Source organism: Equus asinus, chromosome 12, assembly GCF_041296235.1.
Source record: "Equus asinus isolate D_3611 breed Donkey chromosome 12, EquAss-T2T_v2, whole genome shotgun sequence".
Lineage (NCBI taxonomy): Eukaryota > Metazoa > Chordata > Mammalia > Perissodactyla > Equidae > Equus > Equus asinus.
Window position 1 is genome coordinate 68671316 of NC_091801.1, and position 20466 is coordinate 68691781.

General features: G+C 45.1%; 1 long non-coding RNA gene across 3 annotated transcripts; it reads left to right on the plus strand.

The window, feature by feature from the left end:
• The first annotated feature begins 1886 nt into the window (after nt 1–1886).
• Nucleotides 1887–17745, plus strand: LOC123275716 (uncharacterized). 3 transcript variants are annotated; one of them, XR_011493331.1, is made up of 5 exons: nt 1887–2413; nt 2978–3177; nt 3525–3616; nt 8235–8333; nt 8544–17745. It is a non-coding gene; the product is annotated as an uncharacterized lncRNA (long non-coding RNA). The 3 variants fall into 3 exon arrangements; XR_011493332.1 differs by lacking the exon at nt 3525–3616; XR_006511758.2 differs by lacking the exons at nt 2978–3177; nt 3525–3616 and having other exon boundaries at nt 1900–2413.
• Nucleotides 17746–20466: the final 2721 nt, after the last annotated feature.

Sequence of the window (20466 nt, forward strand, 5' to 3'; positions counted from 1 at the left end):
AGTGAACTTTATCATATGTAAAATTACACTTCAATAAAGCTGTTTTAAAAAACTACTTTTATATGCATACATGTATGTAGACAAAAAGAGACTGCTTCCCCCGCCACTGGATTATTTAAGGCAAAATGTGGATAGTATATAATTTATTCCATAAATAATTCAAACTCATTCTTAACTCTGAACTCCTGGAAGCAATGGTCTCCCTAAGTCAGAAACAGCACAAATGTCCCCACCAAACCATCGCTACTGACACGTGACACTGGAATTAGGGGCAGAGGAAATTAGGCAAGAGAACGAAACGTAAGAAGTAGTCACATTTAGAAGGATGGGGAATATGATTTTTCAGATGATATGTTTGAATACCAGGAGAGTGCAAAGGAGTCAACTGAAATGTTAGAAACAAAAAGAAACTTCAGTAAGTGGCTTTCTTATCTATAATCAACAGCCAGTTATGTTGTTGATATGATGAAAGCTTTATTAATAGCAAAATAATATATATATATAATGGAAAAAATCTTTCTTAATCCAAAAGCCTCAGTAGGTAACTAGGTGTATACAATCACCCATCCATCCATAAATACAAGTCAATAAAGTGAGAGGATCTGGTAAGAAGCTTAATGGGAAATCTGCAAGATAGTCTTGAAAACTTTAAATCCCTTGTGAAGGACAGAAAAACTTGAAGATCCTACATTTTGTACATCCTACAAAAACAGAAAATCCTCCATTGTTCTTGGATAGCCTCCCTCAACACTGTCAAGTCTCCCTAAATCAGTTATGAATTAAGTGCAATTTTCTTTAGAATGCCAACAAGTTTTTACCTTTTTCCTTGAAACTTTGGAACTTGACAAAATGATTGTAAAGCTCAGCCTGGAAGAAGAAACAGTGAAAAACCGAGGGGAAAAAAAATCCTAGAAAAACTCTCCTTAGCAGGTATATTCAAACATACTGTAAGGTAGTGTAGTGAACAGTGTGGTACTAATTAGATGCAGACAGCTCAGGAGGGAGGAAAATGTCAAGCACGATTTCACTGCTCAGGGATGAACACTGGGAGCATTGTGGTGTGTTTCTTTGTAGCGTTTTTTCGCACTTATTCCATACACACGTACTTATAAAAACAAACAGGGACACAAACAGCTGCAACAATTTGGCACCATACTCTACAAGAAGCTTGGTCTCTTGCTTTTTCCACTTAACGTCACCTAGTTAGAACTTTTTCACCTATAAATTCTCTGAAAATGTACTTTTAATGTCAGTAAGAATTTCCTCATTGATATATCATCGATATACCAATAAATTGTCTTAAAAAGTCGTGGGAAAAAAAAACTGGTGGTTTCTTAATGCCAATTGAATAAAATGAAAGTTATACTTTTAAAATAAAGTCCACGAATGAGGGGCCCATTTTCTCAAGCCAAAAATCTCCCAGTGGAAGTATGATGAATGAACTTCAGTCCTAAATAAGTCGCAAGAGGCCCACTCAGGTTCAATTCATCAGGTGCATGATTTTTCTCAGTGTGTGAGAAAAAGGACAAGAGCTTTGCAAACTACCAAATCTACTTTAAACTACTTTGTTGTTTTGTCTGTTTTGCGCATGAGAAAAAACAATGAATAGTTTTCGTTTTCCAGACAGGCATCTACTTACTCCCAAGCAGGATTATCAAGTTGAAATTTATTTTTCAACCATTCCTGCTGTATTTTGAACACCAACATTGAATTCCAGAAGACCAAAAGGGGCACGGTTGCCTAATCAAACGTTTCTGTTTTGTTTTGTTTTGTTTTTGTGAGAAAGATTAGCTCTGAGCTAGCATCCACTCCCAATCCTCCTCTTTTTTTTTTTTTTTTTTGCTGAGGAAGATTGTCCCTGAGCTAATATCCATGCTCATCTTCCTCTATTTTATGTGGGATGCTGCCACAGCATGGCTTGATAAGCAGTGCTAGGTCCGTGCCTGGGGTCCAAACCTGTGAACCCGGGGCTGCCAAAACAAAGCATGCGAACTTAACCACCGTGCCACAGGGCCGGCCTCTAAACATTCTTTTTTTAACTTTATCTCTCAGTGTTGTTATTGCTGGTATTTAAAAAGTCACAGTCCAGTCCCTGGAGGGTTGGCATCAGGAGGTGGACACAGTGCTAGTGTTTGTGTTTAAAGCTCGGGTTGAGCTGTTGAGGGCCTGAGTGGCTTGGGTAGCTTCCATTTCTTCTGCAGGCTTCTCTCTTCCGGGAGGTGGCAGTATTTCACTTTTTAATCCTCCTTTCTCCTAGGAAACCTCAACTTGCGTGAGGAGAGCACAGGTGTTTGTTCAGAAGGTGAGCAGACTTTGTTTCCAGTTCTCCATCTTCACGCACCGCCCCCAGGCTTAACCGGTGGTTGCGTTCACCTGGACAACCACTCGGAACAGAACATCAGGACTTACTATGGTAGGTTGATTACGAATAAATGTCCAGGGGAAAGGGTCTCATGCTGGGAGTGCCTGTGTGTAGGATAACACAGAAACATTCTCAGAAAGCCCCTTGTTGAATGTATTTGGGTGGCAATGGTTGACGTGGGCCGTTTTCCTGGTCTGCCTGGCGCTCCTGGCCCCTTCTTCCTACCTGCTTGCCCAGAAATCAGCAAACAGGTGCACGTTAAGCCTTGCTCGCTGGACACTGCAAATTACTATCTTTCCCCCAGAGAGAGACTTAGAAGAATAAAAGGATTTTAGCAAGTCATGAACAATGTATGAAAATAGCGGAGAAAAGAGGCTTTAAACTTCATTCTGCACCCTGTCCTCGCGAAGCCCGCAGGCTCTCCCAATATGCCCACAGTGGCCCTGGGCTCAGCGTCACACACTGAGGGCTGCTGCTTCGTTTTGTATTTGAACTTAGGTATCTGTGTGAGGTGAAGTGGTAGTGACATCTCTGTTTGACGTCTTGGTTTTTTTTTTTTCCTTCAATTTTTTTTTTTAAAGATTTTATTTATTTTTTTCCTTCTTCTCCCCAAAGCCCCCCAATACATAGTGGTATATTCTTCGTTGTGGGTCCTTCTAGTTGTGGCATGTGGGACGCTGCCTCAGCGTGGTTTGATGAGCAGTGCCATGTCCGCGCCCAGGATTCGAACCAAGGAAACACTGGGCCGCCTGCAGCGGAGCACGCAAACTTAACCACTCGGCCAGGGGGCCAGGCCCTGATGTCTTGTTTTTAAGGTACAACTTAAAGGTTTGGTTTTCAGGAGGAGTTAAGTCAAAATGAGACATGGAGACAAGGGTTTTGGTGCAAAAAGCTTATTTGAGAGGTGACCCCAGGAAGCACATTGCAGGTGGGGAGAAGGAGAGAGAAAGGCTATTAAGGGGTAGGTTAATGACAGGGTTAATGCTGTGGGCAATCGCAGCTCCTTTCCAAAGAGGACCCTCTGGGAGACTGTAGGACCCTCCTGAGTGATGTCCCACTGATGGATGGGGAAGCTGGGGATTGTTTCTGACCCCCGTCCCTCACTGGTTGTGGGTTGCTCCTGTGGGTGTTAACTTCCTGGCCCTTTGCTCTGTCTTGCCAGTGAGCACACTCCCAGGGCAGACGAGACGTTCAGGTGGAGAGACACCGTGCTTGGGGCAGGAAGGCAGCAGCATACAGGAGCTGAAGCTGCAGGTGACCTGTGGGGTGGACCAAGGGAATACCGAGGGGCTCATGGCTCTGAGTGTGTCGCTGGAGAAAGGCATGTGTGGTTTTTACTTGGCCCTTGCACAGAGCCCCTCGGTTGGGAGCTTCACGAGCGGGAGATGTCCCGGGCTATGGCTGCAAGTTGGCTCTCTTCTTGGCCTGCCCGAAGGAGGGGTCAACTGGCCCCCACACCCAGAGCCTAGCACAGGGGAACTGGGAACTTCCTGCAAAAGTGACGGAAATCCAGCTCCTTCTCCCTCCTCTGCTTCACTCTTCATGTCTCTGTCGTTCTCTCCTTCCAAAGGCAAAACCTGGTTTTCCCCTAAGCTTGAGCAGAAGTCAGGAGGAGAAAGCGCTTGGCTCAGTTTGAGTCACCGCACGCAGCACCGCGGCCAGAGGAATGGGGCAATCTGATTGGCTACCCTGGGTCATGAGGTCCTGTGATTGACAGCCTCACCAGGCCACCGGAATCACTGAAGGGTCGTTCTGAGCAAGCAAAAAACTATGCCCACTGCAACGTCAATTTGCATGGTGCTTTAAGAAGCGCCTTTATAGGGACCTGTGAGATGGTGTGATATCTGAGGAGGAAAGTGAGGCTCAGGCGACTGGGCAGAGGTCATACAAACTTCAGTGATGGAGGAAGTTTACAAGAGCGACCGGTGATGTCAGGAGCTTGTGGGGAACTGTGAAGCATAACAGGGAGTGCTTTTCTGCAGACGTGAGATTCTGGCTCGCTCCGGTAGCTATCCTGCAGAAATAGTTCCCTCTGATCTACCCAGAGATGGTAGGCGTATCCATGGCATCCTGGACCCTGGTCCAGGCAGAGAAGCCCCTGCAGAAGCTTGGCTCTCTAGAGACGCTGGGGGACTGCTCCTCTTAAGGCCTGACTCCAGGTACCCGCCATATGTCTTTTTCTCCTCTGGGGTGCTGCCAAGGCCCAGGCCTGGTGGTAGCCAACGATTCATGGAGGTAGAGGTAGGGGAGGGGGCGTCTGGCTCTGCTGGTGCTAAGTTGCCCTGTAAGCTGTCCATAAACTGTGTGGTGTGCAGGTGGGGTTGCCTGGTTTACTTTCCACTCCTGCCATTTCAGTTTTCCTCATTCAAGGCTGTCCTGGAGGATGAGGTTAATTAACTTGATTCCTCCTGGATAGCCACAAGAAAAATAAAAAACAATTGCCACCATTTGCTGGGCTCCTACAAGGGGTCTGGTCACAATTCCAATGTTACCAGCAAGCCATCCTCGGGACACCAGCTGAGTATCTTATAATTCAACTCAATTCTGACACTGTCTACCCCGAGATAGTGTCAGATCCCACAGATTAAGGGCTCAGTCCGACAAGTCTTCCCCACACCCCACCCCACTTCAGACACCAACAGTAAGTCCAGGTTATCCCCTGTGCTTCTGACCAACAGGCTATAGATCGGAGGTTCCAATGACCCCCCTCCTTGGGTTCGATTAATTTGCTAGAGCAGCATACAGAACTCAGAGAAACATTTTACTCACTAGATTGCTGGTTTATTATAAAAGGCTATAACTCAGGAACAGCCAGACGGAAGAGAAGCACAGGGCAAGGTATGGGGAAAGGGCACGGGGCTTCCACGCCCTCTCCAGTCATGTCACTCTCCCCAAATCACCACGTGTCCTCCAACCTGGAAGCTCTCTAAACCCCATCCTTTTGGGTTTTTATGGAGGCTTCCTTACCCAGGCACAATTGATTAAATCATTGGCCGTTGGTGATTGACTCCATCCCCAGTCCCCTCCCCTCCCAGGAGGTCTGAGGGTGAGACTGGAAGTTCCAACTCTCTAAACACGTGGTGGTTTCCTCTGGTGGCCAGCCCCCATCCTTAGCTAATGTAGGAACATTCCAAAAGACACAACGATCACTCTCATCACTTAGGAAATTCCAAGGGCCTTTCAGAGCTCTGTGCAAGAAACATGGATAAAGACCAAATACATATTTCTTATTACAAATCACAATATCGCCGCCAGGCACTGTTCTACTCACAAATGTTACTTTATTAATGGGGGTTGGGTGTGTTTACGGGAGACGGAAGAGGCCCGCAGTGGGATCTGCACCTGGTGCTTCAGCCAAGTTATTCTACAAAAGGCTGGGAAAAAATAAGTCACAGTTAGGTTCAAAGAGAGAGATTCATTCTCCAGTCAGACAGTTCAATACAATCTTCTGTGTTCTCTTAAGACCCTTTCCAAGTGATTGCTGAGGAGATGCATAGGAGGAGATTTTGAAATGCTTTGGAGCATTAAGCAGAAGAGAGGGGGCTGTGCCATGCTGATGGGGTCACCCAGGATGAGCCCACAAGTGCAGGAGGCGCTGAAGATGGACATCAAACAGCTCTTGGAGTGTCATCCCTGTCTATCTCGTGTCCCTCAGGCAGCCTAGCCATCATCAACACTTGACTCAGCCATGCAGATTATCACAAGGATGGGAGTCATTTATGGGCCCTGTCATCTTGGGCAGCTGACTTGCCCTCTTTGAGCCTTAATTTCTACATCAACAAAGTGTAAAATACTACTTATCTCACACACAGATGTGAAAACATAAAGCTGTCAAGTATTTTTCATAACATTTAAAAAATGAAGCCCATTCTTCACTTTCTCCATCCTCCCAGGTCTAGACGCTGACCCTGGAGCATCAAGTTTTCTCACAGGAGACCAAGGCCAGCTCACCCTCGTCTTTCTGGGTCACCAGAGGCGTGTATTCTATGTCACTACACCGGCTCACTTTTCTCTTAATATGTTGGCTCCTCAATATACTGATCTTATGTTTTATGGGATTATAGAAACACAGCTTAGATCTAGAAATGTCCCAAGGGTCCATTAGACGCCTGGACTGTCTCCCCTGGAGATCTCAACTGCTGCTGGGGTTTCAGAGTTGCAGGGGATTCTGTCTCTAGGACCTTCTGGCAGAGACAGGGGTGACTGCGCATGTCAGAGATGATGCTAGGAACCTCTGGTCACAGAGGAGGTTGGAGCTCACAGTCCAGCAAGACTCGGGCTGACACGGAAAGGATGTTGGGTGTCCTGGGGCCTTGCCAGGAGAAAGGACCACTGACTCAAGACTATTCCTCAAAACTTACAGATAAGGGGCCTGAGACCCAGAGAGTGAGTGTGAAGCCAAGCAGAGCAGAGAAAGGAAATGGAGAGGGGAGAGCAGAGGAAAGCAGAGGAGAGGAGAAGGGGGAGAGGAAAGGGGAGATGGGAGAGAGAGAGAGATTTTGCATCCTGACATCCTGATGATGGTTCCTGTCGGTGAGGTCACCGGACTTGCTCTCGTGGTTCCTGCAGCTCTTCTGCAATTCTCTGAGATAACTCCAGCATCCTTCCAGTGAAACCTCATTTTGGTGTAAGCTTCTGATTAGGTCTAAGTCTCTTGTAACTGAGAGGATCCTGCTTAACACCCTAGAGGTGTGGAAGGGAGACTCTCCTAGAACACCAGCCCCTGTCCCGATCACTACCCTAATTCAGTGTACTTTCCTTGGAACCTAGATGTGTTGTCATCAGAATCCTTCTTAACACAGTGCTCCAAATAATTGGAGTTGGCAATAACTGAAACATATTTGTCATCCCTGACGTAGGGACCATACTTAAGTTATCAATTTTTTTCTTTGCAACAACCCTGTGACAGTTGCATCCTTACTCCACAAAGGGGAAAACTGATGTCAAAGTGGGTCTGTGAGTTGCCCAAGGTGACACAGCTGGTACGTGCCCAACCTGACCTGTGTGGTCATCAAACACAGGTTGTTCCGCCATGCCCCACTGAAGGTCTGTGGAATGTCACAGAAGCAGGGCTTCAAGCTTCATGAAGCGTCAAAGCTTCAAGCTGGAGCTTCAGCACCATGACCTAGTGGGACTCCATTTCCTGCTCAGTGAAAGAGATTATTCCAAGGACAGTAGCTTTGGAAATGCTGCTGCCACGAAGCCCCAGGCGGAAGATGGCCAAGGAAGACAGTTTGGTGACCGGTCCACAAGAAATGTAAATGTGTCATAGGAGCCGTAGTCACAAATACAACCTGTCTGTCTGAAATATCTTTGCCTGAAGAAGAGGGTTCTTAAATTCTTAATTCCCTGCAGGAGCACGGAGAGACCAATGTATAGCCCCGTACTTGTTTATCTCTTATACATCTTTAACTAACGTTTCATTATTTTTGTTGTTAAAATTAAGGTGTTCTTCTCTCACCCCCTCCACAAAATAGCACTATCCTGTAAGGACTTAAGCAGATGATTTTGTTTTCCTTGGGAACAAATGTACCCAATAAATATATTCTGTGCTTTTTAAAATCCAAGTGAAAATCCAAAGGAATGAACATCTTCAAAGCTAAAATGACTTTATATGTTTTGGTGGATTTTATGAGTCATTTTATGAAGACATGCAGTGTATCCCATAAGGGTTGGTTTTGGAAAACAGACTGCATTCGAATGAGAATTTGAGTGACAGTCAGATATTCGGGGCAATGTATTAATGATCCTCACGTTGGTCTAAGAAAAAATTTGAAAGACATTTAGTTGGGCTGATTTGCATGTAGTCTGGAATGGAGGACCCAAAGCATAGAATCTTCCTTTTCTCTGCTTTTTTTTTTTTTTTTTCCAGTGTCCAAAATGACTAATTGACAAAGAGAAGGAGAGAGTAAGAGCAGAGAGCGTGGACTGCGGAGTCAGAATGCCTGGTTCAAATTGTGGATCCAGCAAGGTAGGAGCCATCAGGGCTACCCCCAGTGTCCCATTTCTCCTCTTCTGGCACGCGCACGGCCAGCTGTACTTCCCATCTCCTTAAGGTTAGATGCGGCCACGCGACTTGCTTTGGCCAGTGAGATGTGAGCAGAAGTGATGCATGTCATGTCTGGGGAGAAGTTTCTAAGAGCCAGTGCACAATTTGCTCATTCCATTCTCTCTGTCGCAGTCACAGATGAGGCCGCCATGGCAGAGGAACTATCAGCCTGGATCCCAGGGCAGAGGCCCCTGGCAACTTGTGCTGGATGGAATATAGCATGAGTGAGAAACCTTTGTTGTTTTAACCACTGAGATTTTGGAAATGTTTGTTACCACCGCATAAGCTAGCCTACACTGAATGACTCTCCATGTGGCGAAGTGCATAACATCTCATTTGTCAGTTTCTCCTTTTGGCAAATGGAGATCCCGAGACCTCTAGATTGTTTTCAGAATTAAATAGGGTAATACCTTGAAAGAATGTGCCTAGTATACAGCAAGTGCTCAATAAATATTAGCTCTTACTATTTTATATGCAGACAGGTAGAAAGAATACTTCTCTATGTATAAAAGCATCCTTTCATATTACTGTGTGGGTGTGTTTATGCATTAATATTTGTCCCCAGCCTGAGTCGTGGTGGAAGCTGATAAAGATGTGAGGGGACCTGTTCTCCTCTTGCTTACTTTCCTGAGGTAGCTGCTTGGTGAGGGTGGATGTGCCGAGAGCGTGGCACAGAATATGGCAGTCAGTGCTCAGTTGACGAGCCCCTGAACCCAAACCACTCATGCATTCTAATCGCCAGGTTGCCTCACCCTCACCTTCCATTTCTGGGGCCTTCTGCAGCTGTTGCCATGGAAACTTATGGGTTGAGGCTGTGTATCCATCTGTATGTGTTATCTCTAAGAAGCAGAAAGCAAGTTTGGCTAAATTAAGCAGCAAAGAGACTTAGGAAAAAAATATTGCAAAGCTCACTGAACTTCAGGAAAAAATATTGCAGAGCTCAATGAACTTCCAGGAAGGAGAGAGCCAAGCTTGAAGGCCGGAAGGTGAGGGACCCCATCCTAAAACATGCTGCAGACCTGTTCTAGAGAAACGTCACTGCCGGGCGCAGACTCTTCTGATGGACCCATGAATGCCAGCAGCGGGACTGGTAGACCCACTGCCATGATTGCTGCTGGAACGCAGATGCAGCTCCTGCCTCTGCCCCACCCTTACCAAAGGCAGCCCGTGTGGTCCCTGTGCTTTCCTGTCGCCAGTTTCTATAGAGAGAGGGGGCTCTGCTTCGTGTGGTGGGCAATTCCTTCATTCCCTCTCACTCTTTCCCTCTCTTCTCCCTTCCTCCCTCCTTTCCTTCCAAACTTCTTAACCCAATTTACAAGGCCCCTCCTTTGCCAGGGGCCACATCTAGCCACTGGTATTCCACCACCTTCAAATTCCTGCAGATGTGTCCTGCAGGTGTGCTGAGCATGCTGTGGTGACCTGTGCACCGTGATCCCTCATTTCCATGCCTTTGCAAGTGCGCTTTGTACCCTCGTCCTCCCATCGCCCGGCTCACTCCTCCAGGTTGCCCACATCTGGAGCAGGAACTCTACCTTTAGGCCCTCGTAACACGTACCACACTGTGGTGCATTTGCCTCTTTCCCTGTCTGGTCTCCTCCCCAGACCGTGAGTCCTTGAAGCTAGGCCATGTGTCTTGTTTGCCCCCATGTCCCAAGCCCTAGCAGAGTTCCTGGTGTGTCGTAAGTCTCAATAAATACTCGGGGAATAAATGCACACCGTTGAGGAAATGGAGAGGGTGCAGGTGGGCTTCCGACCTCACACTCTTGGGAAAACCCATCCAGGAGTGTGACTTTGCTTCTGGTGGGAGCACAATGGGACAGTTTGGGAGTGAGGAGTCTCCTTTGTCTTCCTCGACATCCCTCTCCTGTGTCTGGGCCACCAGCACATCACCAAGCTTTTCCTGCATCACTGGCTTTGTATGTGTGATGACTGGTCAGAATCAGAGGTCTTCCTAGAAACTATCATTCCAGTTCAAATTGCCTCTTGGAGAACATGGTCCTTGCGTTAGTTTCCTGGGGCGGCTATAACAAATTGGCACAAACTGGTTTGTTTGAAGCAACAGAAATTTATTTTCTCGTAGTTTAGGAGGCTGAAAGTCTGGAATCAAGGTGTTGGCAGGACCGCACTCCCTCCGAAGTCTCTAAGGCAGAATCCTTCCTCCTTCTAGTAGCTCCTGGTGACTCCAGACGTTCTTTGGTTTGTGGTTGAGTCATCTAATCTCTGTCTCCATCTTCACATCGACTTCTCCTCTGTGTTCGCCTTTATCTCCTCTTATCAGGATACTTATCATTAAATTTAGGGCCCATCCTCATCCAGGATGATCTCATCTGAGGTTTTTAATTACATCTGCAAAGACTTTTTCCAAATAAGGTCAAATTCACAGGTTCTGAGTGGACATATATTTTGAGGGGGCCACCATTCAAGCCACTACACTCCTCATGGTCCTCTCTAATGGGTGACCTAGAAAGGTTTGGGATGTGTCCAAAAGCCTCCCTTCAAGCAATGTGGGTAGAAGGTCCACCAGAGTGGGGCTTGTCCTCCCTCGCTGTGCTCTGGGGATTTGCGAGGCCCTGAGCACACCGCCTCTGTCCTCATGTACGTGTGCAAACTAAGCAGGCTCGCTCACCCTGCAGACTGCCACCACGTGACTTCCCTGTTCCCAGAGCAGCTCTGGAGCCTCTCTGGCCTGTCCCAGATCAGGTGATCAGGTCTCTGCACAGTATTCCTAGCCCAGACCCTTGGATTAAACCAACCCACGCCTGGAACAGCAGACCCTGTCCACAGCCCATGATCTATGCCTCCAGCAGACCCCCTTCTTAGAAGACAGAATGCCGATGTGTTTGTGGTGACTCGTGGGGAAAGGATCTCAGTGTGAGTTGGCCCCTACTCCAGCCCCAAGGAGTCAATGATGACTGATCTAAATTGGTGAGGTAGTTGCATCCTCTTGTCCTTTAATTGGCCTAAGAGTGGCCATGTGATCCAGTTCTGACTGATGAGAGATAAGGGGGAGTCTTCTGGGGAGGGCTTCCCTTCCCAAAGAAAAGACAAGGCCTTATGAACAAGAGGATTTTTGTCCCTCCCCCTTCTTCCTACCTGGAACTTGGGTGTAATGTCTGGAGAGGCAGCAGCCATCCCATGATCATGAATGAATGTCAAGCACACAACAGAAGCCAACAACTAAGGGTGGTGGTGCAGAAAATAGAGCCAGTGTCCCTGACATGATCGTCAAGCAGCTGAACCAGTGTCAGCCTCTCTGAATTCCTTGTTATGAGACGAAAATTTGAGTCATTCTAAATTAGGCTGTCTGTTATTTGCAGCTGAAAGTATTTCTAAAAAATACAGATTAGGAAATAAAGGATTAGAACACATAAACTCTTAAAACTAAAACAGTTTAACTTAGGTCTATCATTATTTAATTTAACGAATATAGTATAATTTAAACTATAAATATATAATTTTAAATTATAATTATTTATATTATTATAATCTAATTTAACTTAAATTAAACTTAGGTTCATCATTATTCAAGGAAATAGGCCAGCCCATTTTATGACCTATTTTCTACCTAGACGTCAGCCACTGGTAGAGCATTTCCAGGCTTGGACATGGCTCCAGCTAAGTCGCATTTCTAACATCTGACAGCAGAAGTGGTATGTGGTGGGACACCCAATAATGACAGTAGCAAACAGGAATGGAGCACTTACTGTGTATAAGGCAAGTCCCAGGGGCTTTGCAGGCATTGTCTCAGTGCATCCTCATAACAATCATATGATTGGTACCATTACCATCTCTATTTTGTAGAAGGCACGTCTAAGTTCAGGAGGGTTAAGTTATAGAGACTAAGAGGTGAGCTGGACGGGACTCCAGGTACCTCTTAGATACCTGGCCAGGCTTCTCTTGTTTCTTAGGTTTCGTACCATTTGAAGTGTTACGGTTGTTTGGGATGATGGAAGCACAGCTATAATGCAACAAATGGCTCTTGTTTGTAGATGAAAGCCCAGATTCTGTAGCCTGGCATTTGAAGCCTTGTGCAAGCTTCTACCAGCTTACCTCTGCCAGGCCGTCTGCCTCTGGCCTCCTTGACACAGCCTCTGCTCCCACCGAGTGGAACTCCGCATGGATCCCTGCCCAGGCTCCTGATAATCCTTTCACCTGCGAGTCCAGGCTCCTCCTCTCAGGCCCTTCATGTCCAAATCAGACCCGTTCATCAAGGCCCATCTCTTCCAGGAAGCCCTCCTAGGTTCTTCACCTGGCGGGGGTGGCAGTGTCCACATCTTTACATGATTGTGGCTTGTGGACACGTCACATTTCCCTCCATTGCACAGTCAGAGCCTCTTGGGTGGGTTGTAGTCTGTTCCATCTCGGTGTCCCCTGGCAGTGCCCAGCACAGAACACAGCCTCATCAAATGTTTGTGGAACAGAGAAAAAAAATCTCTCTGAACATCTTAGAGGAAAAAGAAAACTAAGTGAAGGTGTTAAAACTTTTTAAAAACAGCTCTATTGAGATATAATTTACATACCATTACAATTTATCCATTTAAAGTGTACAATACCTTTTAGTATTTTCACAGAGTTATGCAACTATCACCACAATCAATATTAGGACATTTTCATCACCCTAAAAAGAAACTGGATATGCATTAGCCATCATTCCAAGCAACTCACATACTCCCACAGCCCTAGATAACTGCTAATTTACTCTCTGTCTCTGTTAATTTGCCTGTTACGGACGTTTCATTTAAGTGGAATCATGCAATATGGTCCTTTGTTACTGGCTTCTTTGACTTGGCATGATGTTTTGAAGGTTCCTCCACGTTACAGCCTGTGTCAGCCCTTCATTCCTTTTTATTGCTGAATTGTGTACTGGAAGGCTAACTTCTGTAAAAGGCAGACTTTAGCTAGACATTTTAGTTTCCTGACTAACTGTTCAGATAGGGATCTACTGCTCTGCTTAATCACTAATATTGTAAGAGCAGATCTCAGTCCTCCTCACAGTGAAGGAGCGCCTTGGACATCCTCTGTGCTGAGCAAGGAGGAAGGGAGCCCGCTGGTTTCCCTGGCTTGTTCCCTCTGTCTTGGTCCCCTGTTCAGCCTGGAACCTAAGGAACAATTCTATTTAAAAGTTCAAGGCCCTGGGACCCAGACCAGCTGAGAATTGGTAGCTTCTAAGACACACTGAGCTGGGTGGCAGGGCCACAGGGGTGTGTGTGTGTGTGTGTGTGTGTGTGTGTGTGTGTGTCTGTGTGTGTGAGTTAATGGGAGAGCAGGAAGCTCAGAGTTCCTGAGCTAGAAGCACCTCTCCTTGGGCAGGCTCTTCTCTGCATATGCAGCCTCAGGTCCTGTTGGCCGAGAAAAAAGATCCAGATGGCAAGAGAGCCAGACAGGGCACAGGAGGGAGGAAACAGATGCACACAGGTAGTCATCTCTGGACCACCAGGGCTGGCCCAGAGGAGGCCACTTGCTGTCTCCCTCTCACCCTCCCCTCCCTTTACAAATATGGACTGAGCATCTGTTAGGTGAGGCAACTGAGAAAAGCACAATGAACAAGACAGACAGGGCTCTGCCCTCACAGAGCTTACAGTTTCAGGGTGGAGACACACACAATGAATTATGAGTTGTAGAGGTACAGGAAGTCATGGGAACATATACTAAGAGCATCTAACACAGTACTGGGGTGTTTGCGTTAGGTGGGACCCAGTGTATAATACCTTGGTTTTCTTTTTTGATTTCTGAGTGAAAGAGAGCTAAAAAATAACTCAGAGATGATTGCTACGTATAAATTACAGCAATTAGCCTACCTTCACCAAATATACCCTCCCATGGGATCCCCCTGCTTCCCTTCCCAAGAGCAACCTGCTTTGAGTCACTCTCACTCTTGTTTATTTTTTTTTTTTGCTGAGGAAGATTTTCCCTGAGCTAACATCCACTGCCAATCTTCCTCTTTTTGTATGCTGTAGGTCCGTGCCCGGGAACTCAACCTGAGCTGCCAAAGTGGAGCATGCCGCACTTCACCTCTAGACCACCGGGGCTGGCCCTCACTCTTATTTATTTATTATTTACTGCTGGAGGAATATGCATATCTATATTCTCTTGACTTATGCATCATTTTGGGGACGTTGGAGAACTGTAGACAGTTCTACATGGACCTACATGGTTCTGACAGTGAAACGTTGGCCCATCTTTTGTTCATCTTGTTCTACAGAGCTCGGCTGGTTTTACATCTAATCCTCATCCTGGTGCTTTTGCTGGGCTGCTTCAGCCCAAACCAGCTGGGCTCCAGGGCAGAGAGCAGTAACTCAATGGACTACGGCTGTGGTTGCACTGATGGATGACCTGTGGGCCTGAGCTGGGCCCTCTGAGAGGAGCCCGCAGGGTGGCCTCCTGGGGCCAACGTGCATTTTTATTTCTCTGCTCTTACAGTTCATGCCTTTACTCAATGCTTGTGATAATCCCTACAGTTATGGTCAAACATCAATTTTTTTCTCCTTCTTTCCACCAACATTTATTGGGCCCCTCTTGAACCCTAATTTCTACAGTGACAAGAATGAAGGCTTTTATTCGTCACTGAGTCCCAGTACCCAGCTTGGTACTTGGCACATAGTAGATGCTTAATATATGTAGGTTGAATAGAATTGGGTATATGCTCGAACTGTGTTAGGTGCTGAGGATGCAGAAATGAAAAAAAGGCAAAATTCCTGCCTTTTTGCAACTCACAGTCAAACTGTAAAGACTCTTTGGGAAGTAGTAGTGATAATAACAACCATAGCTACCACTTGGAGGATGATCGCTATGTTCCTGGTACAGATTTAAGTCTCACTCGTGTTTTGAAAGCAGGGAGTGGGGAGCATGGCACCAGGTGTCTTCATCCCGGCTGACGTGGTCGCCCCAGCGGTGCGGAGGCCTGGTGCAGGTGCCATGACTGTCAGGCAGATCTGAGTTGTGAGAGAAGGACTGTGCTCAAAGCGCTTCAGAGATCCCCAAGTGAGTTCACACCCGCCAGAGCTGCGCTCAATAAGAACATGGGACCCTGTCCTCCCGAGTTTTTCTAGACCCCGTGACAAATCCAAAGAGAACCAGACATTTCCTGACCTGAGTCTGAGACTCCAGAACTCTTCTGCCTGCCTCTGAGGACTGTGGAACTCTCCTGCATCAAAGGACAAGCCTGAGATTATATAGCATTTTGGATTGTCCAGTGCAAGGGACATTTTGACATGGCCTAAAAACAAAACATGATACTTTCTGTTTTTAAAAAAATGACTGAGTCGTGTGTAATAGAGTCTCTCACCCGGTAGTCCTGACCTCAGAAGTATAGTGTGCTTGTGCTGGGCAGGGAGAACACGTGTCCTCCAAATTCCTCGAGAAAAATGGTGCCCCAGGAGTTAAAGACGCTTCAGGGTCACGCGCTCTGAGACGGGTGTCCTTTCCACACTTTTCAGTTGCCGTGCGCTTAATCTCCTCCATCCTGATCCCTGCTCCTGTGGCAGAGACTATTTGTCCATCGATGGCCGCTCTTCCCTGCTTCCATAGTTATTTGTTTTTAGCTAGGCACATGGCTGAATAAAGATGACGTTTTCTCCAGCCTCCCCTGAGTCAGATGTGGGCAAGTGACTAAATTCTGGCGGGATTTATCTGTGCAGCTTGTGGGTTATGCCCTCAAAGGAGGCAAATGCCTACTCTTCTCCTTTTCCTCTTCCCACAAGCTGGAACCAGAATGGCAGGGCGAGCCAGTCTGGACCACATGGCTGGGGGAGCGTGGAGCAAGAAGGTGGTAGGAATGCGGACCCCCAGTAGCTGTTTGCCAGTCCTGGATTGCTCTCACCTAGATAGTTACATAAAACAGAGAAAGCAAAAAGGACCTTCTGTCTGGTTTAAGCCACTATTATTTGGGGCTTCTGTTACAGCAGCTGAACCCAGACATTAGCTGATATACTCACCCAGACGCCGTGCTGGGTGGAGAGAGGCTGGAGACAAGGTGAAAGAGGGGACGGGCGTCAGGGATGGGCTGAGGTTCAAACATGTCTGCTGCAAACTTTACTTGGCAACAGAAAGCCATTATCCCTTTTTCTGTGCAGCGTCGTCATGATTGCTTCTCTTCAGAAACAGTCAGCGGTTCTGCTGCAGGGCAGTCTGCAGCCAAGTTGATGAAGGGCCTTGGAGAGAAAACTGTCTTACGGAAAAGTAAGACACTCTCTGTGTGAGCGATCATCATGTCACCCTCCTGCTGGTCTGGATGAGAAACCCAAGAAATCAGAACTGTCAAGTCAATCAGACTCATTGAAATTCCTCCTTCCCTTTTCAAATGAATCATTCTTTCACTTCTTGCAATATAGGAAATAATAATAATAATAATAACAACAGCAGTAGCAACAATCGGAACATAGAAACGGTAATAATAATCGCTATAATCTGTCGAGCATACAATGTGCAGAGTTCTTTGTCTAATTGAAGCTTCATAACAGCCCTATATGCACTATCTCCATTTTAGAGTAGATTCAGAGACGTTAAGAGTCTTGGCCAAGGTCACACAGTTAGAAAGTTAGCAGGGCTGGAATTTGAATCCAGGATGATCTGGCTTCAAAGCTCAACCTCTTTCCACAGTGTTGTGTTGCTTTGCTGATTGTTATATTATCACTTGTTATAATAGTTAATAATTAATTGAATGTTAGAGACAGTAGGATCCTAGAGATCAAGTGGCGCAGAAGGCTAATGTTTAAGGAGAGCACACCAAGAACCAGAGGGGTGAGGTAATTTGCTTAAGATCACACAGTGGCCCGGTGAGGACTCGAACCCAGGACTCCTGGCTTTTGACCCTGGTTGTTCTTTCCTCCTAACCTGCATTTGGGATTGACTCTGTTCGGATTGCTGGGAAGGAATTCTACAGTCTATTTAAAGAGGGGATTGTGTAGTTAAGGCACATATATTAGAATCACGTGGGCTGAGTCCAAAATACCTATGCCCGGACCACATCCCAGAAGAACTGAATTAGAATCCTTGATTTTAGGGCTCAGGCATCTACCGTTTTGAAAAGCTCCCCAGGTAATTCAGATGAGCAGCCAGAGTTGAAAACTACCAAGTTAAGTTTTTGGCTGAGTCTATTCAAGTATTTATTACTCCTTCCTTGGGCTGCTTTTGTCTAAGACAAAGGAGAAAATGGAAAATTCAGTGTTTTTTCCTAGTGTTGTGCAGTATCGCCTACTTTTTCTGACTCAAACTGCTTTCACAATAACATATCATCTCAAGAACTACTTTATGAATTAAAAATCATTGCCCTTCTTTGCATATAATGTATGGAGTATGAATATTTCATATTCATTTCAATAAATGAAAAGCCAAGTTAAATGATGACCATTGTGTTTTGTCTTTTTAAATATTGGTTCTTACAGTTCTAGAGAGGGTTAAAATAAAAATGCTGATGAAATGATCGTGAGTCAGAGCTTTTGTGCTGATCGTTTTGAGAGTGATATGCAAAACTATGATCATTTTATGCTCCTTATTAACTTCTTGGATTCCAACATTAGTGTCCCTTGTGCTTCTTGTCTGTAATCATCAATCCATTAGGGCATAAATGAAACAATATTTGATGAAGAACAAAACAATTTAAAACTGTGTGATGATCAAAACCATATGGTGGCCAGCAGTGTTCAGCTGAGTGCACTGAGTCACGAGCATCTCATCTCGATTTATTGCCTGGTTGACTTACTTGATTCACTTAGAGATGCACTCCAATATTTTCTGTATTAAAAGGAAAGTTTTGTTCTTTTTTTGTTTTTGTGTATTATTTTTTTTTTGGTGAGGAAGATTGGCCCTGAGCTAACATTCATAGCCAATCTTCTTCTTTTTGCTGAGGAAGATTGTCCCTGAGCTAACATCTGTGCCACTCTTCCTCTATCTTGTACATGGGATGCTGCCACAGCATGGCTTGATGAGCGCTGTGTAGGTCTGCACCCAGGATCCCAACCTGTGACCCCTGGACCACCCAAGCAGAGCACATGAACTTAACCACTATGCCACCAGGCTGGCCCCCAGAAGGAAAGTTTTTTGATAATTATTTTATGGATTAAAATTAGAAACAAAAAGGTGGTGTTATTGCCTTCACCAACCCCTTGGAGAAACTTTGGGAATCTTGGGGAATCCTCAAACAGATGGTGGTGTAGTGAGCAGAAATAAAAGCTTGAACGCTAGATTCAAACAGACCTGCGGTCAAATTCTGGCTCTACTACTCCCTGAATGTGTGAACTAAATTAGCTGATTCTCTGAGCTTCAGTTTTCTCATCTTAAAAATGGGTGATGATTGCAGAGAGGATGAGAATTAAGGCAAGACACCGCTCATTCCTTAGGGCCCGGTGCTGGATTTCATACTTTGCAACAGATGAAACTGGGATCAGATCGCAAAGTTATAAAAATGTTGCAAGCTCTGCTGTGACTCCTTGATGACAGATAGAAGGATCAAAGATTAAGGTTTACTTAGGAAAGTTTTGCTGTGACAGACATGGGTATTTCTGCCAAGTTCCGTGTTAGAATGAGGCACCTCATATTTCCATAGAATAGACTGCACTGATATTTCTCGCCTGGGAGCACCATTGCTGCGTCATCTAGGCTGGGATAACTTCTGGTCAGGTTACACCAGAACAATCTGGGTCAACATCCCTTGGAGGCATTTTTCCAAGAGCAGAAATAAATTTTCTTAGATCTACCTACTTTGTGCCCTGGTTCATTTATACTTGTGAAATTTTAGAGATGGAAAAAACAAGCTCTCTTATTTTGCATTCATTTAATCAACAAATATTTATTGTGCATCTACTCTGTTATAGGAATTAGGTCAGGCACCGGGAGATGTAGTGGTGAGAAAGACCCAGACTTCCCTCAGTGGGCATACAGCACAGTGGGGAAAACATATATTGATCAGTGATTACACAAATAAAAGTAAAATTGAAATTATGTAAAGAGCTATGAACAGGAAGTATGCAGTATTATGTGAGCTCATGATGGGGGGGTCAACTGACTGAAAGATGAGCGATCGAGGCCCAGAAGGTGGAAGTGATAGGTCAAGTCATGCAGAACTCCACACCAATCAGCCAGGTGTTAACTGAATTTATGTTTGCTACCAAGATCTTTTAAACAAAACAAAACAAACAAACCAACCCCAAGTCTCAAATAGAAAAATGAAGTAAAATGAGAAAGTTTACCTGGGAATAAATCTAATGAAAGATGTAGTATGAAAACTACAAAATAACTACAAAATAATTATTATTGGGTAAAATTAAAGAAGAGCTATATAAATGGAGGCATATACCATGTTCGTGGATTGGAAGGTTTAATATTGTAAGTAAGTGGTCTCCTTAAATTGTTCTATGTATGTGATTCTAATCAGGGTCCAGGAGTTTTGCTTCTTTTTTTTTAAGGGAGTGGTAGTGGAAACTTCCGAGATGAATCTAAAAATTTATATGAATTAATAAAAGACCCCAAATAGGAAAGATAATACTTAAAAAAAGCAAAGTTGGAGGACTTAAATTACCAGAGAGCAAGACTTCTAGAAGTGAAGTTTTAGATAGTGATGCAAAGATAGAAAGATCAACAGAAAAGAATAGAAAGAACAGGAAAAGCCCCACTGGCCACTTGGGACGTGATGAAGGAAATTGGAACCCATAGTCACAGTAGTGATAATTTAACTACTGTGGTCAAGTCAAAGCCACCTCATGTCTCTGAACCTCAGTTTATTGACTTCTAAATAAATTAATTAAATATTTAAGTGGACTCTTCTAGGCACTAGAGACGTGGTGAACAACTCAGACAAAATCCTCTGCCTGTGGTGAGAAGGAGACTAGATCAGAGTAGTGTTTTCCCATAGACCAGGATATGAAATTATCTTAGGTGTGGTATTGATAACCAGTTTTTAAAGTTTAAAACATTTAAGAGTTATATCTTTATTTTTGGAAAACTATAACTAGCACACAAAACAAGTGTTTTATTTGTGTTTATTTTATTTAATGGGTGTTAAATTGAAAGATTTATTTAAATTAAGAAGTGGGCCACATGGAAGAAAAAGATGAAATGA